The 12,500-nt window shown below is 39.1% G+C and overlaps 2 protein-coding genes and 1 long non-coding RNA gene across 8 annotated transcripts in view; 1 reads left to right on the forward strand and 2 right to left on the reverse strand.

The window, feature by feature from the left end:
• Window positions 1-12,500, reverse strand: part of LOC126985883 (beta-1,4-galactosyltransferase galt-1-like) — a 50,647-nt gene that overhangs the window by 28,171 nt on the left and 9,976 nt on the right. The window lies entirely within an intron of this gene.
• Window positions 1-12,500, forward strand: part of LOC126985886 (uncharacterized) — a 130,442-nt gene that overhangs the window by 24,596 nt on the left and 93,346 nt on the right. The gene's annotated exons all lie outside the window — the stretch shown is intronic.
• On the reverse strand, window positions 5,999-7,875 carry LOC126985888 (uncharacterized). Its single transcript, XR_007739121.1, has 2 exons — window positions 7,178-7,875; window positions 5,999-6,910 (listed from the first exon to the last, which is right to left on the reverse strand). It is a non-coding gene; the product is annotated as an uncharacterized LOC126985888 (long non-coding RNA).

Here is a 12,500-nt window from a genome sequence, read left to right on the forward strand (position 1 = left end):
GATAAGCCTAGCGTCGTATTCAATAGTTATTTGTTATTTCATACTATTTCGATTATTGATCGTTATTTACATGCGGTAAAATACTGACACCCTTTATTTGCACCTGCAGAGCCAGATGTCTTTTAATACACCTGGAATGAGCTATCAATGAATTGGAAAAAACATAGATCGTTCGAGCATGATGTGACTAAGTTATCTAATACAAGCTTATCATTTCGTGTGCTTGTGTTTGTATGTTAGATTATAATTATCGATGCAAACGACTGAGTTGTTTTTGTACACATAAACATTCAAATATATTATTGAAAAATAAGCTTGAATGTCTATTACAACAGTTGATTTTCACGTATTCACGAACTAAAAATGCGCAGTTGCCACATCTATCAAAATCACCGCTTTCTTGGTGGGCAGATGAAATGAAACAGACTATAATGGAAGGAATGGCAGCAGTTTTGTTTCTTGTACATCCTCTGTCTCATTTCCGTGTCCGTTTATTATTCTCTCCCTTTCTCTTTCTCGTATTTGCACTTTGATAAACTGCCGACTGAATGAGGGCGAATGAAGAATAGAGGGAGGAGGAGGAGGAGGAAGAGGAGGAGGAGAAGGAGAAAACTTCGATACAAATCTCACTAAATCACGTGTGTGTGTGTGTGTGTGTGTGTGTGTGAATGAAACGATACATTCATAAATATCCAAGGACACACACACACACACACACACACACACACACACACACACACACACACAGAAAAGAACAACGACCTTGTTCTAGAAATCTTTACCTCTCTCTCTCTCTCTCTCTCTCTCTCTCTCTCTCTCTCTCTCTCTCTCTCTCTCTCTCTCTCTCTCTCTCTCTCTCTTTTTTCTCATGTGTTAACTTTTTTTCGTACCTTATTTTTTTTCTCTTTTTGTTCTTTCTCTTTTTCTTCTCTTTTTTTTCTGCTTGTTTTGCTCATCTTTTCTATCTTTTTTTAATTTTTCTTTTCCACTTTTTCGTATATTTTAACTTTTTTTCCGTTTTTCTATTTTCGCATTTTTTCGCTGTTTTCTGATTCGCTGTTTTTCTTATAATTTTTCTTGTAATTTTTCTTTTCTCGGGTTATCGCTTTTTCTTTATCCTCTCCCTCATTTTTTTGAACTATTTTTTCTCTTTCCTCTGTTTTCTCCACCGTTTCTTCGTATATTACCATTCGTTTCCTTCTTTCCTTCTCTGTTTTTTTTTCTGTATTTTTCTCTTTTTTCCTGTTATGTCAAAGTTATCCATTTTTATTCTTCTTTAGTCTCGCCTGTTTTTTCTTTCTTCATCTTTTAATATATTTCTCTCTTTTAGTCTTTGTTTTATGTTATTATTTTATTCTCTTTTATTTCGTTTCATTCTCATTTATTTTCTTTATAATTATATCTTACTCTGTTTACCATATTTTCTTTTATTCTTTCTTATTCTCATTCTGTTTTCTTAAATTCTTTCATAATTTCATTCTATTTCATTTCATTTTTTTATTATACTCTTTGTATATTAATTTATTCTCTGATTTTCGTCTCTTTTTTTCTTTTAATTATTACCTTCTAAGTGAATCTATGAGCCGATGGGTGAATAAAGGAGTAACATGAGAGTGTGTGGAAGAGTAACGGAGTAAATGAGTGAATGAGTCGATTAATCAATGAATGAGACGGTGAATGAATGAACGTCAAGTGTAATGGAGTATGTATCGCGTGTGTGTGTGTGTGTGTGTGTGTGTGTGTGTGTGTGTGTGTTGGGTTTGGGAGTAAGACCAACAAACAACCCTTTTGGACAGAGTAGAATCAAACGGTCACATTCTCAAACATTGCGGCGCACAAGCTCATAATTGTCAAGCCTTTCGTGGGAGTTTTGAGTATTTTATGGGTAGTTTTATGACCCTGGCGGTAGTTTGACCCTTCTTCTGTGCCATGAATCTGAAATAAAAACTCATAAGAGCGTGGCTGATCTACTTTTCGGTCTTTGGAAATAGTTGATATGAGAGGCGGAAGCTCTGAGAATGTCGACCAATGGCTCTTCGTTTCATCAACTCCCCTCCTCTTACTGACTGTCTTATGTCTATTAAATCCCGCCGCAGTGTTGCCTCTCTTAATATCTCGTATCAATATTTTCATGCTGACTATACTCTTCCGCTCTCCCGCGACCCCGTTCGACATGACTTTATACTCTTGCTCATCCCTATGCTGTCCAAATCTATTATGCAAGAGTTAACCAGTACCTTCATCTCTCATTCCCCCCCCCCCCCTTTATTTTTTTGGGTAACATTCACGAAAGCGTAGCATCCTCTGGCGGCAAAGTCCCCGATTTCCTACGGGTCCCCCAAGTTGAACCTCTCTGCGAACTATTTTGCGGTTGCGGCGGCGGGTCCACAAAAGGCATTGAAAAGTCAATCATTTAGTTATTTCCGGAGAAAAATACTATCGCCATGATAAACTGCATCACCTTTTGTCCAGAAATAAGCAATCAGTATCTAGAAATTAGCAGGCTACAGTTTCGAGAATATACCCCTTATTTTTTTTACAGTAGAAGAAACAGTTCAAGGACACACACACACAAAAAGGGAAACAATAATGAAAAATAAAAGCCCGTTACTCACTGCTCCTGGTAAACGTGAGCCATCCTTCGTCTGTGTGTTCACCTGCCTACGATTTGAACGGTTTCACGAGGGGAGTGTCGAGACAACTCCCAACCGAAATTGACCTCTCACTTGGCAAATCAATTCCATATACTTTTCCAGTAGCAGTACTTAGCGGTCTTTTTTTTTTTTTGCATTGAACTCCTTCCTTTACTGTAAAAAATACCACTTAGCGAATCTGAGCCCCTCTTTCGGTTACTCCCGCTGACCCTTTTATGGAAGTAGCGATAAGGTGGGCATTGTTTACTGTGTTTTGCTCGTGAGTTGCTTCCATTACTGTAAAAATTGACCCTTTTATGGAAGTAGCGATAAGGTGGGCATTGTTTACTGTGTTTTGCTCGTGAGTTGCTTCCATTACTGTAAAAAAGTAAAACGCTCACAGAATCTGATCCTCTCATTCGCCTACTCCTCATGAACTCTTTGTGGGAGCAGATCTGTAAATGGCTTTGTTTATCTTTGTTTATTGATTTTTACCCTTGAGTAGCTCCCTTTACTGTAGAATGAGTGGGTGAGTGGTTCGATCGAAGGTAATAGATGGATGAAGGGCTTTGGTAAGAGGGATGTTAATTAGGTTTTGGTGTAAGAGAGCCTGTGATACTTCCGATCCGATCCGATTCCATGTAGTTTCGGGGAGAAGAAGGAATAACAGAAATAGAAGAAAGAATAGGAATAGAAAGTAATAAAGATAAGTAATAATAGAAACTAAGAAAAGAAAGAACCGAAACAGAAGAAAGAATAGGAATAGAAAGTAATAAAAATAAGAAATAACAAATAAAAAAGGAGAAAGAAGAGAAATAGAAGAGAAAATAGGGAAAGAAAGGAATAAAAGGAATAATAAGAACAGAAAAGAAGAAATAACCGAAACAGAAGAAAGAATAGGAACAGAAAAAAAATAAGAATAAGAAATAACAAATAAAAAAAGGAGAAAACAGAAATAGAAGAGAAAATAGGAAAAGAAAGGAATAATAGGAATAAAAAAGAAAGAATAACCGAAACAGAAGAAGGAAAAGCAATAAGAAATAATAAAAAAGAATAACCAATAAAAATACAAAAGAAGGAATAACAGAAAAAGGAGAAAGAATATAAATAGAAAGAAATAGAACATAATAAGAAAAAAAAACATGACTTATATGCTGCAGAGACTATGTTATATATTTTTACAGCAAAGGAAACAGCTCGAGGGTAAAACATACATAAGAACAAAGAAGAAAGAACAGAAATTGAAGAGAGAATAGGAAGAGAAAGGAATGAAAGGAATGATTAGAATAGAAAAGAAGAACTACTATAATCACTGCTCCTGTATAAAGAAGTAACATACGTGGCCAAAGAGAAGCTAATTTCAGGTGGGTGATTGCAAGGACCATGTAAATAACCTCCATTCTCCTCCCCTCCACTTGTCTCCTGCTACCCGACCAACCCCATCTCCAGCTTTGTCTTCTGCCGCGTCACGTCAGTAAATGTGGGGCAAGGCATTAGCGCAGATTATTAACGAAGTGGTTGCCAGTTAGTGTTAAGAAAGGACGTGTCGTTGTTCTTGTCAGATCCCTTCACGCGGGGTAGTGGTTGTAGTAGTAGTAGTAGTGGTTGTGGTTTTAGTAGTAGTAGTAGTAGAAGTAGTAGTGGTGGTGTTGTTGTTGGTGGTTGTAATAGTAGTAGTTGAAGTAGTAGTGGTTGTGGTGGTGGTGTTGGTGGTAGTAATAATAATAGTAGTAGTAGTAGTAGTAGTAGTAGTAGTAGTAGTGGCATAAATAGTAGTGCAATAGTAATACAAACAACAGTAACAACTCAAACAACAAGTGCAACAACAACAGGTACACCGCAACAACAACAACAACAACAATAACAGCAACAGCAAAGCAAGATCAACTGACAACTTCTATCATTCTTATTGCTACTCGTATTACTTTTTATCTTATTTATATCCTTTATGTTTGTAAGTTTTTCCTCCTATTTTTTATTAATTTTTGTTCTTTTTTTGTTCTTTTTTTCTTCTTTCTCTTCTTCTTCTTCTTCTTCTTCTTCTTCTTCTTCTTCTTCTTTTCTTTTTTCTCCTTTTTCTTCTTCTTCGACTATTATCAATACTATTAAACACCAAAAGACACCTAAACGACAACAACAACAACAACAACTACTACTACTACTACTACTACTACTACTACTACTACTACTACTACTACTACTACTACTACTACTTCTTCTTCTTCTTCTACTTCTTCTTCTACTACTACTACTATTACTACTACTATTAGTAACCATTCAGATGATAGCACACAAACTACTTCCACCACGGCTCAACACACACTGAAATACACATACACACACACACACACACACACACACACACACACACACACACACACACACACACACACACACACTATCAATACCGGTATCCTCGTCCATCTGTCTCTTTCTGATCTTTATCCTCGTTTATTTTCTTTCTTCTTTCCTTCTCTATTTCATGTTCATATTTTTGGTTGCAATAGTAGTAGTAGTAGTAGTAGTAGTAGTAGTAGTAGTAGTAGTAGTATTAGGAGGAAGAGGAGGAGAGGAGGAGGAGGGGTAGTAGTAGTGGTGGTAGTAGTAGTAGTAGTAGTAGTATAGTAGTAGTAGTAGTGGTGGTAGTGGTGGAAGTGGTGGTGGAGTGGGTGGTGATATTGGTAATGGAGGTGGTGGTGGTGTTGATAGTTGTAGTGATAGCATTCCTGGTGAAGTATTGGTTGTTGTTGTTGTTGTTGTTGTTGTTGTTGTTGTTGTTGTTGTTGTTGTTGTTTCTGTTATGATTGTCTGTGTAACGTCAAAACTTCTACCCTCAGTTATAAGTTTCGACCAACAATACATAAACAATATTAAAGTTGAATCAGACTTGAAATTGTTGTATGACGAAGGAAGGAAATTAAATACGTAATAAAAACAACAGCTACGACAATAATAATAATAATAATAATAATAATAATAATAATAATAATAATAATAATAATAATAATAATAATAATAATAATAATAATAACTGGAAGAAAAAGACCAACAATAAATACATATAAACTTAGTTACCAGAATCTGAGTGAAATTAAACTGTGTGTGTGTGTGTGTGTGTGTGTGTGTGTGTGTGTGTGTGCGTGTGTGTGTGTCCATTACCGGGATCAATAGGAACGACTTAGAAATCATGTGCATGGTGTGCTATCTCTCTCTCTCTCTCTCTCTCTCTCTCTCTCTCTCTCTCTCTCTCTCTCTCTCTCTCTCTCTGATTGGGTGCAAATTGACCTACTTTTACGATCACTACTACTTTTACTACTACTACTACTACTACTACTACTACTACTACTACTACTTCGATTTTTACCACCACCACCACCACCACCACCACGACCTCTTCCATTATTTTCTTATCAGATGTAGAACTCCGAATACATCTCCTTACTAATGACATCGTGTGTTTTTTCATACTAACTCAACTCTTACTAACCCACTTGTATATCACCTCATACTGTCTATCCTTTTACCAACCCCCTTCATATTTCAAGCGTTTCAGGGCTCACCCACCCACATTGGATAAGGCTTTGGTAGTGGTTGTGGTATTATTCTCATGGGTAGTTTTATGAGCCTAGAACCCTAGAGGCCTAGATGATAGTTTGACAAGGCTTTGCTATAGACTGTGTTAGTATTTCCTCGGGTCGTTTTGTAAGCCTAGTGGTAGTTTGACCCGGCTTTGGTAGAGGAAGTGTTGATTCCTGTGTGTGGTTTTATAAGCCTAGTGATAGTTTGACAAGGGTTTGGTAGAGCTTGTGTTAGGATATCCATGGTTACTTTTATGAGTTTTGTGGTTAGCTTCTGAGCTTAGTGATAGCTTGACAAGGCTTTAGTAGAGGCTGTGTTAGTATTCCTATGGGTAGTTTTATAAGCCTAGTGGTAGCTTGACAAGACTTTGGTAGAGTTTGTGTCAGCATTTTCATGGGTAGTTTAATGAACCTAGTGATCCTCTGATATGGTTTTAGTAGAGCCTTTGGTAGTATTTTCACGGGTAGTTTTCTGAGCTTAGTGATAGCATGACAAGGCTTTAGAAGAGGTTGTTTTAGTAGTCCCATGGGTAGTTTTATGGACCTAGTGATAGTTTGACAAGGCTTTGTTAGAGGTTGTGTTAGCATATCCATGGGTAATTTAATGCACCTAGTGATCGTTTAACTTTGAGTCTAGTGATAGTTTGACAAGGCTTTGGTAGAGGTTGTGTTAGCATATCCATGGGTAATTTAATGAACCTAGTGATCGTTTAACTTTGAGTCTAGTGATAGTTTGACAAGGCTTTGTTAGAGGTTGTGTTAGCATATCCATGGGTAATTTAATGAACCTAGTGATCGTTTAACTTTGAGTCTAGTGATAGTTTGACAAGGCTTTGGTAGATGTTGTGTTAGCATATCCATGGGTAATTTAATGAACCTAGTGATCGTTTAACTTTGAGTCTAGTGATAGTTTGACAAGGCTTTGGTAGATGTTGTGTTAGCATATCCATGGGTAATTTAATGAACCTAGTGATCGTTTAACTTTGAGTCTAGTGATAGTTTGACAAGGCTTCTGTACCATGAACATGAAAAAAAACACTCATGAGAACTTGACTAATCACCTTCTGTGGCCCTTGGAAGTAGCTGTCGTGAGAGCCGAAAGCGTTTGAGAATACGGACACAAATCAATTCATAGTCAATCTTTCCCCGTGTCAACTCAACTTATTCCCTCCTGCCAGTTAATCTGTCCCAGGCACGTATGGCAACACTGTCCCCCTAGTTACTGATTGGCTGGAGGTGTTTGGTCGATTTTGTTGTTTTTAATTGGAGTTTATTATTGTTCAGTTTTGCGGCACGATTTGAAGGTGCGAACTTATCTCATAATTTAAATGTGTGATATACTAATGCATAGATAGGTTGAACAGGTTTCTTAATTTTCTGCTAATATTCAGGAGTACGTGATATATTGTAAAACTTAGGCGACTCATATTTATAGCTACCAACGAAGATTTCATTATTGGTAAGTATGTAACGGATATTCTATTGCGTTTGACGATTGTCTTGTCGAAACACTCAGCCTCATTTGTAATAAAAAAAGAAGTTTCGGTGTAAAAAAGCAACAATATCGAACAGGCACAGGCTGGAGGCCAATTGCATCTAGGCGGGAACAGTATTGCCACACGCGCCGGGGCATATTATTTGTGTGTATTTGGACAACACCTTATTCCCCCCCAGTGTTGCCAGATCTGCCGAAATATCATGAGATTTACTGAAATTTTGATGAACCTCAGAAATAATTTGTCAATCTCATGAATAATTAAATTTTCACCAAATAGTTAAAAAAATGCTGATATCATGCTTTTAACCTCATTTTATCTACATAATATAAATCTACTGAAATTTCCTCTGCGCCATCTGGCAACACTGTTCCCCCCCTTCCCCTCCGCACACAGAGCCAATATGAGTTCCGGGTTGCCAGTGTTGCTTCCCTAGGTTTCACTGTGTACTCATCCATCGACCAGCCTGAAAGGGAGGATGAATAGCCGGGTGAGCGTTTATTGCCATGAGCCAGGATGGAACCTTGGCACGCGGATTCGTAGCTAGGCAGGCTAATCACTACACCACGGAGATGAAGTCTACGTTGGATCGTGCCCTTCCTTCCGTAGTCTTTATTTTTCCGCTAGCATGAATTTGCTTGGGCGAGTTTGTGTAAGGGAAGGTTAGTATGAGTCGAGTTAGTGTGAAGGAGAGATAACATTTGGGTGAGTTTGTATGTGACGAGGTTCTTTAAGGGAGTTAGTATGAGGTAAGTTTGTGTGAGTGTGAGTTAGTTTGAGGGCGAGTTAGTAAGAAGAGTTAGTATGAGGGGGAGTTAGCATACGGGTAAATTAGTATAAGGCGAGTTAGTGTGAGGTAGAGTTAGTATGAGTCAAGTTTGTATGATGGATGAGTTAGTATGAGGAAATGTTAGTATGAGGGTGAAACAGTATGAGAGTAAGTTAGTATGAGGGATGAGTCGATATGAGGCGAGTTTCTGTTGCGAGAGTGTGCATCAGAATAACTTCACATGCACTCTATGAAATTCAACGTTGCCAGATTGTCGTACTCAGCCGCTTATATTTCCCGACTTCCTACCCCAAAACTGTCTTCTGGGCTCCAGTAACGAAACTCATTTATAGATATCGTTAAAAGGAGTTAGATCCTGATGTTTCTTGGCAATAGTTCGGCGTCAGAAACCGGTAAATACTATATGCTCTGAGTACGATGACCTGGCAACGGTGTCTATGTGTATGGTCGGGGAAGGAGGAAGGAGGGAGCGGTTGGGGTGTATAGAGAGTATCAGATTGCACGGCACAACACTACACCGCTATACTTCACTTATTAACACTATGCTGCTCCGCCACACATCCCAACACTACCCTGAACACAATGCTGGACTCTTCTACTCTGACATAGTCCACGGCCATCATCACCAGCTGTCATCACCCCGCTACCCACGCCCTCACAGCAAACGTTTCTTCTTGCGCCCGTAAAATACCTCAGGCTCTTACGGCTCTCACAATAACTATTTCTTAAGGCCACAACCAAGACAAGTCGGGTTCCCAAGAGTGTTTTTCACATTCATGGTGCAGAAGCCTTGTCAAACTACCACTAGGGTCATGAAGCTGCCCATGGAAATACTAACACAACCTCAACGAAAGCCTTAAGAAATGTGGGTGTGTGAGCTTTGAAATGTTGGAGAATATTAGTGTGAGAGAAAGGGGAAAAGAAAGAGAAAAAGAAAGCAAAAAAAAGAAGAAAAAGAATGAATGAATGAAAAATAAAAGAAAGAAAGAAAAGATATGAGGAAAGAAGAAAGCAATGTAGAGAGAAAGGGGAAAGGAAGAGAAAAAGAAAGTAAAAAAAGAAGAAAAAGAATGAATGAATGAAAAATAAAAGAAAGAAAGAAAAGATGTGAGGAAAGAAGAAAGCAATGTAGAGAGAAAGGGGAAAAGAAAGAGAAAAAGAAAGAAAAAAAAAGAATGAATGAATGAAAAATAAAAGACAGAAGAAAAGAAAATATAGTAGGAATAAGAAAGCAATGTAGAGAGAAAGGGAAAGAATAAAGAAAGAAAGCAAAGAAAAAAAAGAATGAATGAATGAAAAATAAAAGACAGAAGAAAAGAAAATATAGTTGGAATAAGAAAGCAATGTAGAGAGAAAGGGAAAGAATAAAGAAAGAAAGAAAAAGATAGAGACAGATAAAGAAAGGAAGAAAATTGAGTTCAAGAGAAAAAAGAAAAAAACAAGGAAAAAAAAATCACTGTTGTTTACGGGGATTTTCTTTTCGTTATTAACTGTCATTGTTATTAGTGTTGGTAAATATTAGTATTAGTTAGTGTTGTTATTTGCGTTCTGTTTGTCGTTCTTGTGCTAAAGAAGTTAAGTGCGTTTTCAACATACCACTTCGCCTCATACTTACTCGGCTATTCTTCTCGATATTAGGTTTATTGTTATTAGTATTGGTAGTTATTAGTATTAGTAGTCATTAGTGTTAGGTCTTATAGTTATTTTTTTTACAACAAAGGAGGCAGCTCAAGGGTACAAGTTGCGTTGTCCATGTTTCCCCAGGTACTCATTACAAGTCCGTCTCTAACTTGTATTGTTACTGTATAAACAAAACCAGTAATAGCAGTAGTTGACTATTAAAAAGACTCTGGACCATATTCCTAAACATTTCGGCGCCCAACCAAGCACACAAGGCTTTCGTATGAGCTGTGGGGCGCATTTCCAGGGGTAGTTTTATGACCCTGGTGGAAGTTTGACCCTTCTTCTGTGCCGTGAACGTGCAGAAATACTCTTTACAACCTGTTTAAGCTCCTCTTCGGCCTCTGGAATTAGTTGATGTGAGAGGTGGAAGCGTTTGACAATACCGAACTATATATCACGGTGTAGTTACATGACCCACGAGTTGTATCAGAAAACAATTGCTGGATTATTAAGCGACTGTTGATAGAAATGGCACAAGCTCGTCTAGTGTATGTACATTCAGAAAGTTTTCATGTTTTTTTTTCTTTTACAGCAAAGAAGACAGCACAAGGGCACACAAAAAAAGGAAACAACAATAAAAAAAAAGCCCGCTACTCGGTGCTCCTGTTTATGTGTGTGTGTGTGTGTGTGTGTGTGTGAGTGTGACCTCTTCCTTCACCCTCCCATCACTCCATCTCCCCATCCTCTTCCCTCCTCTTCCCCTTACCCATTCCCTCCCCTTTCTTCCCTTACCCTTCTCCCCTCCTCCCTTCCTTAACCCTTCCAGCACTCCACCTTCCCATTATCTCCCTTTCTCTTCCCCTCCCTTCCCTTACTTACCCATTCCCTCCCCTTTCTTCCCTTACCCTTCTCCCCTCCTCCCTTCCTTAACCCTTCCAGCACTCCACCTTCCCATTATCTCCCTTTCTCTTCCTCTCCCTTCCCTTACTTACCCATTCCCTCCCCTTTCCTTCCTTTCCCTTCCCCCCCTTCCTCCCCTTCCATCCCTCCAGTACCCTCCTCGTTTTAAGCTTAAAGTTGCATATTCACGGGATCTACTTTTGTGTGTATGTGTGTGTGTGTGTGTGTGTGTGTGTGTGTGTGTGTGTGTGTGTGTGTGTGTGTGTGCAGTGTTTACGCCTTGCAACATGCTACGTGGAATGTCAGCTCGTTATGTTATTTCTAGACACTTAATTACCAAGAAAGGTTTGGTGCGCGTCTGCCTGAAGGTCAAGCGCCATGGAGCTACCGGCCGCCACAGACCATCCCGGCCCTGCTTGGTACTCGGGTTGGTATTGTCAGATGCTCTCACCCTCACAACAACTATTCCCAAAGGCCAAAGAGGAGGTTAATCGAGTTCTAATGAGTGTTCTTTTAGGTTCACGGTACAGAAGAAGGCTCAGACTACCACCAGGGTCATAAAAGTACCCCTGGAAATGCCCTAAACTCCCACGAATGACTAGTAAATTAGGTGTTCCTGGGCCCAGAAATGTTTAAGAATATGGCCCTCAGGCACAGCACAACACGAGCCTGATAATTTACACGTCATTTTAGACTTCATCAATGATACCGTGGCTGATTTGTGACTAATTTTTTGCCTCTCAGCTGTGTGTTCAAATGTTCTTTACGTGGAAAAATTTCATTGTAGATTAGATTTTCCATTTCCCCAAAAAATGAATTAAAACGCCAAACTAGCAACATGACTTAATATTTAACCCGGTAGTAGCGGGGATCATGTTTCTTAATGGTCCCTCTTAGCGAGAAAAATGAGAAAAAATCACCCCTCACACAAACCATTTCATAATATATATCAAAGCATTTGTGATCAGATTATGTATCATCTAGTTTGGGGGGTTAAAATCATGGCACAAATTTGGCCCGTCGCTGCTACACGGTAAAGCCACAAATTTGGCCCGTCGCTGCTACACGGTAAAGCCACAAATTTGGCCCGTCGCTGCTACACGGTAAAGCCACAAATTTGGCCTGTCGCTGCTACACGGTAAAGTCACAAATTTGGCCCGTCGCTGCTACACGGTAAAGCCACAAATTTGGCCCGTCGCTGCTACACGGTAAAGTCACAGATTTGGCCCGTCGCTGCTACACGGTAAAGCCACAAATTTGGCCCGTCGCTGCTACACGGTAAAGTCACAAATTTGGCCCGTCGCTGCTACACGGTAAAGTCACAAATTTGGCCCGTCGCTGCTACACGGTAAAGTCACAAATTTGGCCCGTCGCTGCTACACGGTAAAGTCACAAATTTGGCCCGTCGCTGCTACCTTAAGGAGACTATCGAGACGCCTCTCCAGCGTTGCCAAATTGTCGTACTCAGAACATTGTATTT

Source organism: Eriocheir sinensis, chromosome 60 (assembly GCF_024679095.1).
Source record: "Eriocheir sinensis breed Jianghai 21 chromosome 60, ASM2467909v1, whole genome shotgun sequence".
In the NCBI taxonomy this organism is placed as follows: Eukaryota; Metazoa; Arthropoda; class Malacostraca; order Decapoda; family Varunidae; genus Eriocheir; species Eriocheir sinensis.